Source organism: Cynocephalus volans, chromosome 13, assembly GCF_027409185.1.
Source record: "Cynocephalus volans isolate mCynVol1 chromosome 13, mCynVol1.pri, whole genome shotgun sequence".
NCBI lineage: Eukaryota > Metazoa > Chordata > Mammalia > Dermoptera > Cynocephalidae > Cynocephalus > Cynocephalus volans.
Window position 1 is genome coordinate 32,739,663 of NC_084472.1, and position 12,429 is coordinate 32,752,091.

A 12,429-nucleotide genomic window follows, 5' to 3' on the forward strand; every position below is an offset into this window, starting at 1 on the left:
TGCTGATAGTTTTTTATCACAAGTTGTTGATGAATTTTTCTGAAAGCTTTTTCTGGGTCAATTGATATGATCATATTGTTTTGCTTGTTTAGTCTATTAATATAGTGAGATACATTAGTTGATTTTTTATTATTAACCAGCTTTGTATTCCTGGGCTGAACCCACTTCGTGTGACGTATTATCCTTTTATGTGTTGCTGGATTTTACTAGTTACTATTTTGTTAAGGATTTTTTGTTTGATGAGAGATATTAGTCTATAGTTTCTTTTCTTGAAGTGTCTTCTCTGGTTTTGTATCAAGGTAATGCTAGTTTCAAAGAATGAGTTGGGAACCATTTCCCCTCTTCTATTTCCAGCAAGAGTTTGTATACAGTCAGTTTTAATCTTTTCTTTAAATTTGTTTTAGAATTCACTACTTCACTAGTGAAGCTATCTGAGCCTGGAAATTTTATTTTTATTTATTTATTTTTTTCCTCCTTTCTCATAGAAACATTTTAAGCAAGTTCACTTTGACATAGGCCATATGTCCACTTAATCGATACAGGGCCATTCAGATTATTTCTTCTTGAATAAGCTTTGGTGGTTTGTCTTTTAAGGAATGTTTTGCATTTCATCAGTGTTTTTAAATTTATATGCACAAAGTTGGAATAATTCAGGAATTAGAGAATTAACTGAATTTGTTTCTTAAATATATTAATTTTAATTTTAATAAAAGCAGCAAATTTCTTTTCTCCTCTTTGGAATATACTTAAAAAAAGGAATGTGTGAGACATAGTTGCATCCTTATGGAGGAATTGCTCAGTTTGTCATTTCTTGATCTTTGAGCCCTCTAGTTGACTTGAAGAAGACAATTGTTCTTAAGACACTTAAGTAGTTTATTTTAGCAACTTTCAGATAATTTGACTGTCTGGAACCCATAAAGTTTTTATTTTATAGCTAATTCTGACCATATTTTTGTAAAGTGATTTGGTAGACTGTATCAGGCGTGAATGTATTTACATGAGATTGGAGAACAGAATTTGCAGCATTGTCAATCAGAGTGTATATTAATTATTATTTGTATAAAGACATAAACATTGCTAATTATTTATAATATATTACATGTAAATTGAGCAGTTTCCCTTTTTATAATATTACAGAATTGTGAAATTAACTTTATTGATAGTGTAAGTTCATAGAAGAATTTTTATTTCCAAATTGAAGTCTTTATTATCCACCCAGAATTGCTTAGTAGTGATAGAATTGAACCAGAGTCTGTGTGGTAGATTTGATTCCAGTTCTTTACCCCCTTCCTTTGCAGTTATGTGTCCACCTCCTGTTGACTTTGCGTATAATTATGTAACCATGTTGTCACAAATAGCAGGATTTCCTTCTTTTTTAAGGCTGGAAAATATTCCATCATAAATACCACATTATCCATTCATCTATTGATGGACATTTGGGTTGTATTTGTATCATGGCTATTATGACTAGATTCACATTATTATACCGTGTTTGATGTCCATTTTAATTTAGCTAATCTCATATCATGTTATTTTCCAAAATCTTATAATACAAAAATATTGCCAAATATTCTAAAGCTTCCCATTGATCTTTTCAAATTGGTCTTATTTTGTAAACATCTGGCAGGTTTTTTTTTTTTTTTTGGTTTTGGTTTTGTTTTCCATTCTTTAATACTGGTTATTATTCTAGGAAATGTATAGATGTTTTCTTGTGTTTGTTTCATTGTTTTGCCGATCATGAAATACATTTTAGTATTCAATACCTTTTCAGCATCTAATACACTTTTTGGCCTTTTATCTTATTTTGAAGCAATAAGTTATTATTTAATTATGGATGTGCACATTGCACTAATTTTTGCGAGGTTGTTGTGACAATTTAAATAAGGGGGTAATAAGGTTGTATCTCATCAGTTATTATTTATCTTTTTGGAAACACGTTAATGCAATGAACTTCAAGCACAGTTTCTTGATTTTGTATGCACAGAGTTCGGCAACTATCTTTGTATTTTTATGATTGCAAACACTGTGTGACTCATCTTAGTCTTTTTTCCCAAACTGATAATATCTAATATTTTTAATTATTTCTATGTCATGTGTGAAATACAAGAAAATACAGCAAGGCTCTTTCTGTAGCCATGAGTCAAGATTATTTGTAGTGATAAGAATAAATGGCTAAGTGGAAAAGAATAGTGACTATTATGTTATTACTTACAGCTGAGAAAATTAAAGTTTTCAGAGGTTATATAACTTGCCTAGGGTCATCAATTAGTAAGTAGTCCACTAGGTTTTGTTTTGTGATTTCATTGTGGTGACTCTAGCTATGAATTTCCTTCCATTTACCCAGCTTAGGATTCATTTGCACCTCAAATCTGCAGATTTGTTCTGTTATTATTTCTACATATTGCTGTTGTCTGTTTTTTTCATTACGTTCTGGAAACTGTGAGTACATGTATTTTAGATCACTGCTTTCTAATTTTCACTTCTTTTTATTTCTCTTCATATGATCTTTTTGTTTCTCTCTGCTGCGTTCTGGCTAACTTCTTCAGATCTCTGTTATAAGTCTACTATTTCTTTTTATTTCTTCATTTTTTTCCTTTTATTAAGCATATTAAATAGTTGTTTTATATCTGTGTCAAATAATTCCAAAACACGAAGTCTTTGCAAATTTGTTTCTACTGTTTGTTTTGCTGATTTTTATATGTAGTGCTTTGATTCCCCGTGCATTTATTGAATTTTTGACTGTGAGTTGCTTATTTACTTTGTAGTTTTAATTTGAAGGCTTGTGATGACGGTAGGTTTTTCCAAATTAGATTTGGCTTTTTTCCTAGGTCTCTTGTAGGTGCTGTCATGTGGTGATCTCTGTAATCTAGATTATTATATTGCAACACCTAGGTAGTGTAAATTTTAGCTGAACAAATACAAACAGGCAGTCTCGTGGTAACAAATTCATAGGGTGATTCCTGTAGCACTTGAGTTTTTCATTTTCCTACCATAATACCTCTAGAATATAATACAGATGTAGTGAAGAAGTGCAAGAAACAAAGCCTGCTCAGCTGACGCTATCTCTTTTTGGTCTGTCAAAGCGTATGAACATGTGTTCCATAAGCGAAGACATTTTGATGAGACAGGAAAAAATCCTGGGCATCGTGGTGGAAGAGGAGCCAAGATCAACATTACAAATATCTGTTGCAGTAAATAATTGGAACCTGAAATTTTAAAAATAGAACCATTTACAGTACCTCCCCATTCAAATGAAACAATCAGGTACTGAATATATATGCAGGATCTGTATGCTAAAAATCACAAATTCTGATGAAAAAAAATCAGAGAAAACCTAAGTAAATGAATATGTTCGTGGAGTGGAAGATTCAAGATAGTGAAGATGTTAATTATCCTGGGATTTATCCAGTAGATCCCTATCAAAATCCCAGCAAGATTCTTTCTTTTTAATGTTGAAAGTTTCAACAGCAAGATTGTTTATAGCTATTGACAAAGTGATTCTAAAATCTACATGAAAAGATAAAGGAGCTAGAATAGCCAAAAGAAGTTGGAGGACTCACACTATACAATTTTAAGGCATACTATAAAGCTTCAGTAATCCATAAAAGAAAAATAAATGATTATATCTGTGAAAAGTTATATCTGTGAAAGACACTGTTAAAGAGAATGAAAAAACATGCCAAAGACTGGGAAAAAATATTTGCAAATCACATATCCAACAAAGGAGGTGTATCCAGAATATATAAAGTCTCAAAACTCAACAGTAAGAAAACAACCTAATAAAAAGGCAAAGATTTTAGCTGACACTTCACCAAAGACAGTATACAAATGGCAGTACACACATGAGAAGATACTGGACATCTCTACTTATTAGAGATATGGAAATTAAAACCACAGTGTGACACCATTACATACTTTCTAGAATGGGTATATAATAAATTTTAAAAATTAGGTGCTGACAGTATGAAGTGCTGTCAGGGATGCAGAGGAACTAGAATTCTCATACAGTTGCTCTGCATTCTGGCTAACTTATTTAGATCTCTGTTATAAATCTACTAGTGCTCTCTTTATTTTTTCATTTTTTCCTTTTATTAAGCATATTAAATATAGTTGTTTTATATTCTGTGACAGATAATTCCAAAATATGAAGCCTTTGCAAGTCTGTTTCTGCTGTCTGTTGTTTCACTGTTTCTTACGTATGGTGTATATGCAAAACGGTATAGCCATTTTAGAAAACATTTGGCAGTTACTTATAAAGTTAAACATAAACTTATTTTCTGATTCAGCAGTCTCATTTCTAGGCATTTATCCTAGAGAAATGAAAACTTATGATCACACAAAATACTATACATAAATGTGTAAGCAGCATTATGTGTAATTGCCAAAAACTAGAAACAACCCAAATGTCTTTCAGTGAGTGAATAAATATACAAATTGTGGTAGATCCGTATGATGGAATGCTACTCTGCAATAAAAAGGACCAAATTTTTGTTACAGGAAACAACATACATAAATCTAAAAGCAAAGCCGATCCATGATATCTTCATGATCAATTTCAAAGATGTGGAGTTTTGCTATAACAAAAGAGAATGGTTACCAAATGAAGTCCTTTCCCATCACAGATGAGTTATTAGTTTAGATAAATCTTCAGATAAATCTAGGATTGCTGAAAAGGCTTAATATAGTTGTTTTCATTACAGTAAAGAACCAAAAAAAAAAAAGTAAAGGACTTTTTTTTTAATGGAAACATAGTATATTGTACATATCTGTGGGGTACAGAATTTTGAATATCAATACCTGTGTGCTATATGTGATGCTCAAATCAAGATAATTAGTATATTTAACATTATATAATGTAATCATTTTTTGTGGCCTGTAATGTATTTTAAATAGGTAGCTTTGGATTTTATATGTGAAATGCTTGAATATATAAAAATAGAAAATGAATATAGTTTATAACATATTAGGCAACTTCAGGTATCACATTTTAATTAACTAGTTTATCTTCATGGACTATATTGAAAATACATCTTTTTAATATTATCTTGAATATAGTGGTTAAATTGATCTTTGAAATTTTTGTATGAATTGGGCAACCATATATATACAAAAAATTATGAATATTTAATTTTGCTTAGTGCTATTATATAGTTTCTCAGGCTACATCTCTCTAATGCGTCTCTCTCTTTTGTGGACACTGTTAGATATGTAGGATCAGTCATACTTGCTAATGATATAATCTAGGGCCTGTTTAAGAAACTTTTGCCTACCTATTGGTAATAAACATATTCTCCTGTGTTTTCCCCCAGAAGTCTTAAAGTTTGGCTTTTATGTTTAGGTTTGACCTACCTTGATTTAAAATTTTATGTGCTATGAGGTCGGGGTTGAAGTAAAAAAGCTCATCTGTTTCAATGCTTGTTGAAAGATTTTCTCTTTTTTTTTTTTTTTTAACCCATTGTTGCTGTGTTGTCTTTGTTAAAAATAAATGTTTCTGGACTCTGTATGATTTCTTTATTCTAATGCTGGTACAACACTGTCTTGATTACTGTAGCTTTATAGTAAATCTCTAAGTCAGGTAATGTAAATCCTCCATAATTGTTCTTTGTCAAGATTGTTTTGGCTCTTCTAAATCTTCTGCATTTCTATATAAATTTCAAAATCAACTTGTCAGTTTCTATAAAAAATCCTGCTGGGATTGTGATTAGGAGACTGTTGAATCCATAAAATAATCTGCAGAAAATCGACATGTTAATGATATTGTGTCTTCTAATCCCTAAAAATGTTACACCTATTTGTTTAGTTGTTCTTTAATTTTTCTCAGCAATGTTTTGGAGTTTTTAGTGCAGAGATTTTGCATTGCTTTTGTTAAGTTTATTCATAAATACTTTGTTTTTTGGCACTATTGTACATAGAAGTTTTAAGCAATTTTAAAACTTTTTTTTTCTTTTTTTGGTGGTTGGCTAGCTTGACCTTGGTGTTACAACACCGTGCTGTAACTAACTCAACCAACTGGCCAGCTCTAAAGCTTTGTTTTTAAATAAACATTTGACATAATTAATATCTGTCCATTGCTTTTATATCATGAGACCTTCCTCAACTCATTTAATAGTTGTAGTAGGGTTTTTGTTGATTCCTTGACATAATCATGTAGTTTGCAAATAGAAGCAGTTTTAGTTCTTTCTTACCAATCTATACGCTTTTAATTTTTTTTTTTTCTTTCTTTTTTTTTTTTTTTTTTTCGTGACCGGTACTCAGCCAGTGAGTGCACCGACCATTCCTATATAGGATCCGAACCTGCTGCGGGAGCGTAGCTGCGCTCCCAGCGCCGCACTCTCCCGAGTGTGCCACGGGCTCGGCCCCTACGCTTTTAATTTTTTTCATGGTTTACTTTCGTATAGGACCTTCAATACAATGTTAAATAGAGCGGACATCTTTGCCTTTTTCCTGATACTGGGGAGAGCATTTTGACTTTATCGTATATGATGTTAGCTATAAGCTTTTCATAGATTTCCTAATTAGATTGAGGTAGTTTCCTTCTAGTCCTAGTTTTCTGAATATTTTTATTGTAAATGGGTGTTGTACTATGTCAAGTGTTTATTTTGCATTTATTTGAAAGTATTATGTAGTCTTTCTCCTTTATTCAGTTAATATGGTGGATTTCTTTGATTTTTCAAATATTAACCTTTCATTCCTGTGATAATCCTTACCTATCATGGTGATGTATTCTTTTTATATATTGCTGGATTCAGTATGCTAATATTTTACTTAGGATTTTTCTTACTTTATGAGGTATATTGTTCTACAATTTTTCTTTCTTGAAATGTCTTTGTCAAGTTTTGGTATTAGAGTTACAGAGGCCTAATAAAGTGGGTAGGTTGCATTCCTTTATTCTGTATTTGGTTATTTGTTCCAGACTGGGTTCACTTATTCCTTCAGTCATTGATAGAATTTACCAGTAAAGCAAAGACTGAAGTTGTTTTTGTTAAATTTAATAACAAATCCAATTTATTTGATATTAAAGGCTATTTATATTTTCTAATTAATCTTGTGCTTTTCAAGGAGTTCCCTTTTTATTTATGTTGAGTTTCTTGGCATAAGTAGTTTGTAATATTTCATTATTCTTTTGTTTCAGTATGTTAAGGATGTTTTTCTACTTTATTCTGACCTCCATTGTTTCTGATAAGAAGTAAGTTACAACTCATATCATTTTTCACTTGCCTGTAATGTGTTATTTTTCTCTTTTTTTTTTCAATGTAGTTTTACTGTGTTGTATATAAGTGTGGTTTTCTTTTCTACAGGGTAGAAAGCTTTTTGAACATGTATGTTTATATTTTTAAACTGTTGGGAAAATTTCAACCATTATTTCTTCAAATATTTTTTTCTAACCCTTTATTTCACTTTTCTCATTCTGAGAATCCAATGGACATGTATGTCCACCTCCTAATATTGTCCCAGGGTTCATTGAGTTTACTTTTTGAATCTTTTTTCTTTTTTGCTTCTCAGATAAGAGGATAAATGTTAATCTGTCTTGACACTGACTCATTCTTCTGACATCTGCAATTTGCTTTTTAAAGTTCATTAGTGAAATTTTCACTTCAGATATTGAATATATCCATTTTATTTTTGTAGTTTCTCATCTCTGTAGATTACCTGACATAGTTATAATAGCTTTTTAAAATCCCTACTAGATAACTTCAACATCTGGGTCATTTTAGGGTTGGTCTTCATTGATTGCATTTATGGGTCACATTGTCTTGTAACTTTGGATTATCTCCTTATTATAGACAGTTTGTATTCTGTTAGATTCCTGTAAAGAGTTTGAATTTTCTTTTGTTTTGCCTTAGTTCAGACACCAAACTCTGTTTTCTGAGATTGGGCAGTAGCTGAAATCTTTGATCAGTTTATTTAGTCCTAGATGGGGTATGTGGAAACTTCTCTGTGTATGTGTAGTTCAGGTGTCAGTCAGAGATTTAGAGTTTAATACAAAAGATTTGTGCACTTCCTTCCTACTTCCTTCAATATTCCTCCTCAATTTTCATCTGACATTATCATCCTTAACTCTTTTTTCTGGTTTAACAACAGATAAGACTTTCTATTCCAGATTTAGCCATTCTGCTCAACATTGACTGGGATGTGCATTCAGGTAAAAAGTCATAAGAACAGGAAATTCACCCATTATTGTTCCCTTCTTGTAGTTGGCACCTCTCCTCCGATGTTTTCTATTTTTGGCTCATCTCCAGGGCCTTGAGGTAGTTTTTTTGTACCTACAGTTTTATGTCTAGAGCTTTAAATTGTTATCTGTGGGAGATTGGTTCAAAACAAACTACTTCACCATTACAGGAAGTTAGATTCCCCTTGTTTTCCTTTTGATTTGTGTCATGTCTGTAGTGATACCTTCACTTTTATGTCTTGTATTGGTAATTAGTGTTTTCCATCTTTTTCAATTAGTTTTTATTAATTTAGTTTATATTCAAAGAGCCAACTTTTGATTCTTAGTTTTCCTTCATATTTGACTTTTATTTTCTTGATTTTTGCTCTTATATTTCTTCCTTTCTTTCCACTTACTTTGGGCTTAATTTGCTCATCTTCCTTCAGCATTTCAAGGTGGAAATGGAGATCATTGTTTTTAAACCTTTCTTCATTTTTTTTTCCCCAAGAGATGACCGGTAAGGGGATCTTAACCCTTGACTTAGTGTTGTCAGCACTACGCTCTGCCAAATGAGCTAACCGGCCGTCCATCCCTATATAGGGATCTGAACCCATGGCCTTGGTGTTATCAGCATCATACTCTCCCAAATGAGCCACAGGCCGGCCCGTAGCCTTTCTTCGTTTTTAACAAGCTTTTAAAGATATAAATATCCATCTGAGTTCTGCATTAGCTGCATCCCATGAATTGTGAAATATTATATTTGCATTATTATTTTAGTTTGAAATATTTAAAAATATTTTTCATTCCTTCTTTGACATGAGTTATTTAGAAGTACAGTTATCCCTCAGTATCCATGGTGGATTGGTTCCAATACCTCCTGAGGATACTAAAACCTGCAGATGCTAAAGTCCCTGATATAAAATGGTATAGTATTTGCATATAACTATACAGGGAATAATGGCAAGAAAGAAACGTCTGTACATGTTCAGGATAGCAGTTTTTTTTTTCTGAATATTTTTGATCCAGTTAGTTGAATCCACAGATACAGGGGACCAGCTCTATATTGTCATTGATTTCTTACTGTTATTGAATTCTAATTTAATTTCTTTGTGCTTAGAGAACATACTTTGTATAATTTTAGCTTTTTAAAATCTAATGAGACTTGTATTATAGCCTAGTTTGTGGTGTATCTTCATGAACATTGTATGTGCACTTGAAAAGAATCTATATTTTACAGTAGTTAGGGATAGGGAGGGTTTTCTAAATTGAATTATCAGTTGGATCAAGGTACTTGATGGTATCATTTGAAGCAATGTTATTAGGTACAAATGCCTTTATTAATGTTATGTGTGCATGATGTATTTACCCTTTTGTTATTATGAAATTTTTCTCTGTATCTGGTATTACTTCTCTTGATGTCAATTTTGTTTGATATTAATATGGTCACAGCAGTTCTCTTACGCTTACTGTTTTCATGTCATGTCTTGTTCTTTTATGCTTGCATCCTATCTGTTACTTTATTTCTAGTGCTCCTCTTGTAAACAATCTGTATAGTTGGGTCTTATTTTTTTATACAATCTGACAATCTCTTTTAAACATGAGTTCTTCATCTATTATATTTATATAATTATTGATGTGGTTGACTAGGTCTTCCATTATGCTATTGGTTCTCTATTTGACTTATTTGTGTTTTGCCTCTGAGGCTCTTCTGCCTTATTTTGTGTTAATTGAATATTCAGTATATTATTTTGACTTATCTAATGGAATTTTAGCCTCTACCACTTTAAATTATTATTTAGTCGTTGCTCTAGAGATTACAATATGCACTTTACATGATCTAAACCTGCTTTGAGTTAATGCTGTGTTACTGCCTATTAAAGGAACCTTGCAAAAATGGAATAACGTCCAGCCTGTGTCCTGTGAGCCTTAATTTGTTTTAATTTTTGTAGATTATAAAACAATTTAGTCTTTGTTCAGTCACTCAAGTTATTTGGAATCAATGTGCATCTTTAAAGCTTTATTAGGTTGTGTCTAGATCAACTTTTATTTATTCTAGGGCTAATTTAGCCCTATTACTGAAGTATAATGTCTCTGAAGACCCTATCAAATGCATTGTGTATTATGCAGTTTCTCTACTCTGGCTGAAGGGAGTGTTACTGATTTTTGGCCCTGTGTGAGCTCTGAAGTTGTTCAACCTTCTGCTTTCCAGTGGTTCTTTTATTGGCCTCAGGTGTTTCACTCCAAGAATATGCAGATTAGCACTCAGCTGGAGAGTCAGGGCATCCCTCTGCAGATCTCCAGAGCTCTCTCTGTGCAGTGCCCTCCTCTTTGGTACTCTGCTCCACAGAGTCTAGCATCCTTAGCCCTCCTATATGCTAACCTGTTTCTGTATATCTCAGCCAGACCACCATCTGTTTGGATTCCCTCTCAGTGTACTGTGACCTGGCAACTGCTTTTAGGCAGTAAGCTGGGTAATTGTAGGGCTCACCTAATTTTTTCGACCTTTTCTTTGGCAGCATAATCCTCCACTGTCCTTTGTCTAACATCTGAAAACAGTTCTTTTTTTTTTTTTTTTTTTTCTATTTTGTTCATTTTCTAGATGTTTATGTCAGGAGGGCAGTTCTTGTCCCAATTCATTCCTCATGGGTGGAAGCAGAAGTTCCTGAAAAGATGATGTTCATGGTCATGATTATAAGAGGGTGTTTTTTTTTTTTTTTTTTTGTAGGTTAGGTTGAATGAAATTCTAAATATATTTCTACTTTAGGCCATCTTTCGTCATAAATTTCATAAATTAACAATGAAAAATTAGGCCTGTAAAATTAGAAATGATATTTTCCACTAAATTTCAACAGATGTCTACCTTACAAGTTTACCATGACTTGTCTGGTCCATTCTTCTCACTGCTAGGATCTTCCAAGATTCATATAAATTACTGAATTTTGGTAAGCTCCCTAGTTATGGTTGTATTTTATTCTGAGAACTAACTCCTAGTACTTGCTTTCCCTTATTCATATATTTTTATCAAAGTACTTAGCTTATTTCAGAAGTGGTTTGGAAATTTTTTTCAAAATGCTTTTTTTTTTCTTTTTAATGGAGACAATCTGTATGTAGTCAGTCAAGTCACAGCACTTCCCTTTTAATTTTTTTTTTTTTTGAAGATTACATAGATTTCAACAGGATAAGGGGTAGCATTTAACATCATTCTTAGGTTTTTCCACATATTAATGCTATTGTCTTTGTTTGCCGTGTCTAGAATGCACTTGTCTGCCTCCCCATCATACAGTTCTTGAGCTGTAGGGTCTGCTTTCTCTTTCTTTCATTTTCTGTACGGTGCCATACTTTAATTTGATTCAAACATGTCTACCACCTCCCCCAATCCCCCCCTCAGTTGGCAACTTGGTGTTGTGCCTCTTTAAGTGAAGTGTGGAGCTGATATACTGATTTTTATCAGTAATAGAAGATTTTACATTTGGGGTCAGCATCATTATGGAATATCAATTTTGAAGAATCCATCATGTTACAGATTCCTTCTGATTCAGGTCTTGAGAAGTTTGTTTATATTTCGTCGCCAGGATTGTGTGGCTCTATGTTTCAGACTTAGTAGGATGATTTTTTCGATTTATTTATTTTGTTTTGATTTATTCTGTGAATGACTTTCTGAATTGGTTACATCTAAAAATGTTTACTTTTGGACCTGTAGAGGTAATTTTTCTTTCCTTTTATGAGTACCTTTTTAAAAAGAAAAACTTTTTAACTCAACAAGTCTAAAAAAGGTAGACTGTTATTTAATAGGGAACACTAGCATTGAGTTAATGAGCATATGATCATAATGTTTTTCTCATAATGGAGATTATTTAGGAGACATTTTAAATACTGCCCAGAGAGGAGTCTTGGTGCCTTTCGGTTTGTTTTTATAACAACACTCTTAGAGTTTGTAAAATATTGCAATATATTGATATACCTTGGTAGATAGATTTTCTCCATGTCAAGAAGTATTGAAGATGTTTGTCTCAGGTTTTTTTTTACATTCCTCTTCTAAATACCTATGAATCAAAGAAGAATCCAAACAAATTAGAAAGTATTTTGAACTAAATAAAAATGGAAACAAAATACAACATATTAAAATTACTTGGATGCATATATAGTACTACTTAAAAGGAAATTTTAGTGCTGAAAACCTACATTAGAAAACAAGAAAGGTTGCAAATCAGTAACCTCACCTTTCTCCTTGGTAAACAAGAAAAAGAAAAACAAATGAAACCGGAAGTTTAAATAAAGAT

At 32.2% G+C, this 12,429-nt stretch overlaps 1 protein-coding gene across 3 annotated transcripts in view; it reads left to right on the top strand.

Annotated features, from left to right (window-relative positions):
• The window catches only part of KIAA1328 (KIAA1328 ortholog), a 357,584-nt gene that overhangs the window by 81,922 nt on the left and 263,233 nt on the right, over positions 1 to 12,429 (top strand). The gene's annotated exons all lie outside the window — the stretch shown is intronic.